Genomic DNA, 8,623 nt, shown 5'->3' with positions numbered 1-8,623 from the left:
AATTTCCCCTTATATGACACCAGTCATACTGGCTTAGAGTCCAAACTAATGACCTCATTTTAACTTAATTACATCTGCAAGGACTCTACTTCCAAATAAGGTACTGGGTTAGGACTGCAACATATGATTGGAGGGGGCGGTGCACAATTCAACCTCCAACACAAGTCTATGGCAGATTAGCAATAAGACAAGTCAAACGGTACATGAAGCAAGAGGATAACTGTGTTAAAGAAACTTGTCTTTCAATCTAAACTCCTCAATGAATTCCTGAAGTGGTGCCAACTCTCCTCTATCAGTCAAATTGAAATCTTGAACAAATAAAGCACTTAAAGGACACACTATGACAGGCCTTTTCTGGCAGCTACATCACAGAATCAAAGTGCTGGTAAGAAAGGTGGGCAGCAAACTCTGGACAGATGCTTTAGAAGAGTCTTTACCACAGATATAAGATTTTGGGGAAATGGGACACCAATCTTAGAAGGAAAAAGCATCACAGTAAAGTTCATCCTAAACTCAAGGCATCAAATGGTCAATGTATTTTGGAGCTGGACACATGACTGCTGTCAAAACTAGTATCATTTTCCTAGTGATGTTCAGATCTTGGATCTGCAGCTTGTTTCAATGCTGAGTTGTGATCTGGCTGAAGAAATCCATAGTGTTAACTGTCATCCATTGACGGAGATCCTCTTCCTCTGGCAACATGGCAGCTTCCTTTGTGTTCCCACTTCCGACAGTGCTTCTGCAGGTTTTAAGTGTTCATGTTGATGAGCTCCTTCAGGGATGTTCTTGGATTTCAATGTATTAGAGGAATGGCTGCTGAAGGGGAAGCTCTTCTTTTCTTCTTGAGGTGAGGGTAGAGGTTGGGGAGGGAGAGAACACTGGGTTACACTGCAGTCAGTATGCAAAGGCAGCACTTAGGAACCAGAAGGGGCAGATACTCCTCAGTCTGCGGACAGCGAAACACAGACTACTGCTACCCTGAGCAGGGGTCAAACTTGGGGCAAAGCCCAGTGCTGCCTCCCCAACACCACCAACAAGAAAAATGGACCCAGCCGTATTTCAAAAGAAAAGATTCCACTTACACTGCAATTATAATGTTGGACATCAATTATAATGTTTGGACACCAAATAGCCAAACAATATATAATGATGAATTGTGGTAAATCATATGAAGGGAAAGAAAGAAATTCTCTAAAGAACCCCAGTAAAATGTGAAAATTTGCTGTATGTCTCAAGAATAAAATGAGATAATGTGTGAAAAGTACTCTGCACAGCATCTGGTGCTCAGTAAATGCTCAATAACATGAGCTATTTTGATATTATGATTTTTCCCTATAAGTCAAGACACTAATAGCTTTTAAAATTTTTTATTTATTTTAGCTTTGGCTGCATTGGGTCTTTGTTGCTTTGCATGGGCTTTTCTCTAGTTGCAGCGAGAGGGGGTTACTCTTTGTTGCATTGTGGTGGCTTCTCTTGTGAAGCACAGGCTTTAGGTGCACGGACTTTAGCAGTTGCAGCACACAGGCTTGGTAGTGGTGGTGCATGGGCTTAGTTGCACCAGCATGTGGGATCTTCCCATACCAGGGATTGAACCCCTGTCCCCTGCACTGGCAGGCGGATTCTTATATCCACTGCACCACCAGGGAAATTCCTTTAATAGTGTCTATATTGAAATGTTTGTTGACTTATAGAGAAGGATCCTTCTTAGGAATTCATAGCCCATTATGTAGTACAGTCAATTCACCAACTTGTCTGTCTATCCTTCCATAAAGAAGAATTAAGTATATTCTATGTCACAATTCAAGCTTGTATAGTTTCCTCTCTCTGTACCCTAATCACAGCATTCTATTAATGCTATGACTGTCAGACGGAACTGACAAATTAGATGATGATGTTTGCATTATTTTCTGCCAAGACACAAGAAGTTATAATGTCTATATCATGCAAAGATCAGACTGGTATCTAAATCATCCTTGCCAGTTTTTATTGTCAGTCATTTCCTTAGGTCTCTGTTCAGTCATCCTGCAGAGTCTTACTATTTTGATTTCCTTCAGCTTGATGCCCATCTCTCCTCCATTAGGAAAGCATTCTTCGCGCGTGGCGCTGGGAGGGAGGGTGCCGTCATGGGCAGCCTGTGTGCCATTCCAGGAGCATCCCTGGGTGACTGAAAGGGACCCGAGTGCCCACCACTGAGGAGGAGAGAATGGAGTTTCCCTCCAGAATGCGGGGCGGGGTCAGCCACAAGCTTGTGCGGAGACATGTCTCTGGTCCCTTCTGCTGTTGGCCTCTGCTCATGAATTTCCAGGCCACAAGCAGGTCAGAGAGTCAGGTGATTCAAAATTTTCAGCCTGTGAGGGCTTTGAGGTCCATTTTATCAAGGCCTTCAAAGTTCACTTCAATCGCTTCTACAGTTTCTTCATATCAAGTGGCCATTCAAGTACATCCTTTCCCCTTAGAAGAACGAGCCTTCCATCTCTTTGAGGAGAGCTTTATGAGGAATTTTAAGTGCTACTTTAATTAAGTGGGATCAACATGGACTTGAAACACCCTTATAAACTGGGAAGTAGAGTTTCTATTTATGGAAGGGTTCTCCTAGTCTGTCATAAAGCTGAAGCTGGGGCTATATCTCCTAAAGAATAATCAACACAGTAAAACAGTAAAATAGTAATAATAATGTAACCGAGCAGGACCCTATGGTGCCTCCCCCCCCCCCCCACATACTCTGCTTTAGCTCCTCTCTGAAGTACCTGGATAATAATATTGCATTTGATACACATTTTCTGAGTTGCTTTGCAGAAGCAAAAACCTCCCACCAAATAGAAGATATTAATTACTTGATGATCATGAGGGCAAAGTCCCAGGCTTCCTGGAGCCTGAGGACTGAGAAAGTTAACCCCTGTGACACCACCCTGTTGCTTCCTCATCAGACTATCAGAGAATTGTGCATGATTCCCCAGGTGCCCCCCCCCCCAACTGGCTTTTAAAAGTGCTTCCCTTGAAACCCTTCTGGGAGTGCGAGGTTCTTCGGATATGAGCCACCTTATCTCCTTGCATGTCTGCTCAGTTGGTAAGTCGTGTCGGACTCTTTGTGACCCCATGAACTGTAGCCCGCCAGGGTACTCTGTCCATGGGATTTCCCAGACAAGAATATTGGAGTAAGTTGACATTTCCTCCTGCATGAGATCTTCCTGACCCAAGGATCGAACTTGTGTCTCCTGAATTGGCAGGCGGATTCTTTACCACTGAGCTACCTGAGAAGCATGGCCCGCAATGAATCTTTCTCTGCTCCAGACTCTGATATTTCACTTTGTTTGGCCTCACTGTGCACTAGGCGCATGGGCCTCATTATAAATAATAGCTAAATTAATTAAATCTTTAATACTGTGTCAGTCAAACACAGTGAAAGGTAAAGTAAGCGCTTCAACCATCGACTCATATGATCTCAGCCACACATACATGCAGGATGTATTGTTATTCCCAGATGGGCCAGCTGAAGCTTGGAGAAGTTGCACATCTTGCCCAAGAATCTATTGCAGAGGCCACGTAATTACTGCTATTTTCCCCTAAAATAATGCTGTATATACACGTACTTTTTTAGAGCTTACAAACTTGTTTGGTTTACACTATTTCCATTTGATTTCCCTCCTGACATATTCATGAGGGTCTGCTCCAACCACATCTTGCCTGCCATCTCTTTCATCAGAGAAAGTAGAAAGCATTATCTTTAGAACATTGTTTACATCATAGAAACAATGAGTTCAAGTCTGGCCCTAATGGCTGCCTCCATAATGTGTTCTGGACCAAGAAAATTTTCTTATCTGGGTAAATGGTGGATTGGGTAGAGAGGCTGATAGTCTCCAATGTTCCCAAGGAGCCTTCCACATAGTCAGTCACTCAGACACTCAGCACAAACCCCAGTCCCCACTTCCTCTCCTCACTGAAGTCACAGTGAAGCCAGGCAGAGCCGGAGTGGGAGGTTCCTTGCTGGCCACTAGAGGGCAGCAATCCACAGCCGAGACGCTCCGAGCTGCAGGGCGCTACTTTGTACATCATGAGGCCGCAGGAAAATGTTGCTAGACCGTTTTTAGAAGGAAAAACACCCCATATATGTTCAGGCATACTGAGATGCCTCCGGTTCTTAAGGCTTCAGGAGACTTCCCAGAGTGTAAGTCTTAAGGAAAGTAAACAAATAGAGAAGGCGTGTCTCTGGGGTGTCCATCTGAGTCCTCCAAACGCCCTATGCTTCCATTTTATCACAAAGTTTCATTTTCTCCACCCCCTTAGCTATTTGGAACAAAACACAACCTCAAGTGTTCTCTTTTTTTTTTTTTCTCTAATAATTTATTTTCTTGAAAGCAATAACGTCCCGCCCCATCTTCTCTTCTCCTGAGGTTACACACCCGTTCTCTCCCTGTTTTTCTTTCCCCTGCTCAGTCCTCTCTTTCCCTCTGTGTTGCATTTCTGGAAAGGAATGAACACTCCAGGAGCAGATAATTCACTATTGCTGTTTCAACTCCCACCTGGGGGCTGATGACTTACAGAACTGTTCTCTCAGGCCCACACCTCTCCTGCAAGCATCAAAGATCTATTTCTCACTGTTAGACATCTGCATGTAGGTAGGTCCTCAAAGACTGCAACTCAACCAGACTGAACATGAGATGGCACTGTTTGAAGTGATCCCAACCACCACAAACATACTTGCAAACATTTGCATTTATAGAGAGTATCTTTGAAATGATACACCAGAAACCAATAAAGGCAGTTACAGTGCCAGGAGCAGGACAGCCAGGGGACAAGGCTGAAGAAAAACTCACTTCTCTCCAGCCTTTTGAACCCTTTGGATATATAATGTGCATGGGGTACCTACTAAAAAAAAGTACTTGTATAAACATTTTAATGTTTATATCATCTAGAGTTCTGCCAAGCTCTGTGTTCTTCTTCCGCCATGGGCTCCCTGGGTAAGTAAGTTTACTCTCTGTTTCAACCACCAGCTATGAGCTGGTGACTTACAGATCTGTCATCTCTGGACCACCCCTGCTGCAAGCTTCAAAGTTCCACTTCTCACTGTCACACACTGGTCTGTGGCTATGACACCAGAACCTCAAACGCCATGTCTCCTGCACCCCATTCACCATCTTCCAGCACTTGACCTTGAGGAAGGCCCTCAATAAATCCTGATGAAATGAAGGACAAAACTGCTGCTGCTCTTCCTGAGTTGTCTCTCACAGCTGCCAAAGCCCCTTCACAACCCCCTCCTGTCTCACCCCGTCTCCACCATAACGAGGGCTCATTCCTTCCCTCCCCAACCAGATCAACCCAACCAGACAGCCACATAGCCCTGCGCCTCCCCTAATATACCTCTCAGATTCAGCCCATCCTCCCCTTTTCTATTACCTTCTGGCTCAGTCGGTAGATAATCTGCCTGCAATGCAGAAGACCTGAGTTCCATCCCTGGGTCAGGAAGATCCCCCTGGAGAAGGAAATGGCAACCCACTTCAGTATTCTTGCCTGGAGAATCCCATGGACAGAGGAGCCTGGTGGGCCAAAGTCCATGGGGTCACAAAGAGTCAGACATGACTGAGTGACAGTTTCAACACTTATCATCTCTTTCCTGGGCCTCCATGCTTCCTCCCAATGTGATTTCCTTTTTCCAGGATTGTGCTTCACAAAGTTCCCCCTGACAAAGCTACCCAAGGCATGCATGCAAGTCCAATAGCACCACTCCTGGCTCACCCCTGGGTTGGGGGGCCTCGCTGTACCTGCTGAGGAGGCCCCCACTCCCCAGTACCACATGACATCCTTGTCCCTCCCCACGTGGCCTTGCCTCTCCCCACATGGTCTTGACAACTTATCTGGCTATATCTCTTCCCATTTCCTACCTTGTTTCCATGCAACTGTTTCAGTTTAGTCGCTCAGTCATGTCCGACTCTTTGCGACCCCATGAATTGCAGCACGCCGGGCCTCCCTGTCCATCACCAACTCCTGGAGTTTACTCAAACTCATGTCCATCGAGTTGGTGATGCCATCCAGCCATCTCATCCTCTGTCGTCCCCTTCTCCTCCTGCCCCCAATCCCTCCCAGCATGAGTCTTTTCCAATGAGTCAGCTCTTCACATGAGCTGGCCAAAGTATTGGCGTTTCAGCTTTAGCATCAGTCCTTCCAATGAACACCCAGGACTGATCTCCTTCAGAATGGACTGGTTGGATCTCCTTACAGTCCAAGGGATTCTCAAGAGTCTTCTCCAACACCACAGTTCAAAAGCATCAATTCTTTGGCGCTCAGCTTTCTTCACAGTCCAACTTTCACATCCATACATGACCACTGGAAAAACCATAGCCTTGACTAGATGGACCTTTGTGGGCAAAGTAATGTCTTTGCTTTTCAATATGCTATCTAGGTTGGTCATAACTTTCCTTCCAAGGAGTAAGTGTCTTTTAATTTCATGGCTGCAGTCACCATCTGCAGTGATTTTGGAGCCCAGAAAAATAAAGTCTGACACTGTTTCCACTGTTTCCCCATCTGTTTCCCATGAAGTGATGGGACCAGATGCCATGATCTTAGTTTTCTGAATGTTGAGCTTTAAGCCAACTTTTTCACTCTCCTCGTTTACTTTCATCAAGAGGCTTTTTAGTTCCTCTTCACTTTCTGCCATAAGGGTGCTGTCATCTGCATATCTGAGGTTATTGATATTTCTCCTGGCAATCTTGATTCCAGCTTGTGCTTCCTCCAGCCCAGCATTTCTCATGATGTATTCTGCATATAAGTTAAATAAACAGGGTGACAATATACAGCCTTGACATGCTCCTTTTCCTCTTTTGAACCAGTCTGTTGTTCCATGTCCAGTTCTAACTGTTGCTTCCTGACCTGCATACAGGTTTCTCAAGAGGCAGGTCAGGTGGTCAGGTATTCCCAACTCTTACAGAATTTTCCACAGTTTATTGTGATCCACACAGTCAAAGGCTTTGGCATAGTCAATAAAGCAGATGTTTTTCTGGAACTCTCTTGCTTTTTTGATGATCCAGCAGATGTTGGCAATTTGATCTCTGGTTCCTCTGCCTTTTCTAAAACCAGCTTGAATATCTGGAAGTTCACGGTTCACATATTGCTGAAGCCTGGCTTGGAGAATTTTGAGCATTACTTTACTAGCATGTGAGATGAGTGCAACTGTGCAGTAGTTTGAGCATTCTTTGGCATTGTCTTTCTTTGGGATTGGAATGAAAACTGACCTTTTCCAGTCCTGTGGCCACTGCTGAGTTTTCCAAATTTGCTGGCATATTGAGTGCAGCATTTTCATAGCATCATCTTTCAGAATTTGAAATAGCTCAACTGGAATTCCATCACCTCCACTAGCTTTGTTTCTAGTGATGCTTTCTAAGGCCCATTTGACTTCACATTCCAGGATGTCTGACTCTAGGTGAGTGATCACACCATCATGATTATCTTGGTTGTGAAGATCTTTTTTGTACAGTTCTTCTGTGTATTCTTGCCACCTCTTCTTAATATCTTCTGCTTCTGTTAGGCCCATACCATTTCTGTCCTTTACTGTGCCCATCTTTGCATGAAATGTTCCCTTTGTATCTCTAATTTTCTTGAAGAGATCTCTAGTCTTTCCCATTCTGTTGTTTTCCTCTATTTCTTTGCACTGATCGCTGAGGAAGGCTTTCTTATCTCTCCTTGCTATTCTTTGGAACTCTGCATTCAGATGCTTATATCTTTCCTTTTCTCCTTTGCTTTTCACTTCTATTCTTTTCACACCTATTTGTAAGGCCTCCCCAGACAGCCATTTAGCTTTTTTGTATTTCTTTTCCATGGGGATGGTCTTGATCCCTGTCTCCTGTACAATGTCATGAACCTCCATCCATAGTTCATCAGGCACTCCAAAATCAGATTGATTATATTCTTTGCAGCCAAAGATGGAGAAGCTCTATACAGTCAGCAAAAACAAGACTGGGAGCTGACTGTTGCTTGGATCATGAACTCCTTATTGCCAAATTCAGACTTAAATTGAAGAAAGTAGGGAAAACCACTAGACCATTCAGGTATGACCTAAATCAAATCCCTTATGATTATGCAACTGTTTACAGTTCCCAAACATCCTCTGCTGTTCTTCCCTGACACCTGTGTGCTGGAATGCCCACTCCTGACCCCCTTTAGCTTCCCTTCATCTTGGCCATCTCCTCACCTTCATGTGACACTCATACAAAGATGTAAGGAAGAAACATGGAATAAAGATGTTCTGAGACTGTAAAGATTGAAAATCACCAGCCCCGGGCCTAGTCATCATGCCATTTACAAAGCGAAATTAACAGGAACATGATTGCCTGCTAATTTAATTCTGTGGTGTAAATGAAACTTCATTGAAGACATTAACAATCTTGCATAATCACTTAAGGAAATGAAAAGGAGCAAGAGAAAACTCAAATTTCAGCTGCATCATGTGTGGTTGCCCAACAAAAGGTACTGAGTAGGTACTGAGATTCACAGAATCCCCTGTTGTCATGTGACATGTCCCAACGACTTTAATTAACTTTACAAATCAAGTTAGCATCTACCCTCTTCTTAGACTTGGGAACAAACTAATGAATATGATGTGCAGGTAGCAGAATGAAAATGTATTTTTGTC

The 8,623-nt window shown here is 44.1% G+C and overlaps 1 pseudogene; it reads right to left on the bottom strand.

Moving 5' to 3' along the window:
- Window positions 1-225: 225 nt before the first annotated feature.
- LOC139181563 (MOB kinase activator 1A pseudogene) lies at window positions 226-3,337 on the bottom strand (annotated as a pseudogene).
- Between the last annotated feature and the right edge of the window lie 5,286 nt (window positions 3,338-8,623).

This window comes from Bos indicus, chromosome X (assembly GCF_029378745.1).
Source record: "Bos indicus isolate NIAB-ARS_2022 breed Sahiwal x Tharparkar chromosome X, NIAB-ARS_B.indTharparkar_mat_pri_1.0, whole genome shotgun sequence".
NCBI classification, from domain to species: Eukaryota; Metazoa; Chordata; class Mammalia; order Artiodactyla; family Bovidae; genus Bos; species Bos indicus.
Note: the sequence above shows the minus strand (reverse complement) of the source record. Positions and strands in the feature narration are given on the sequence as shown.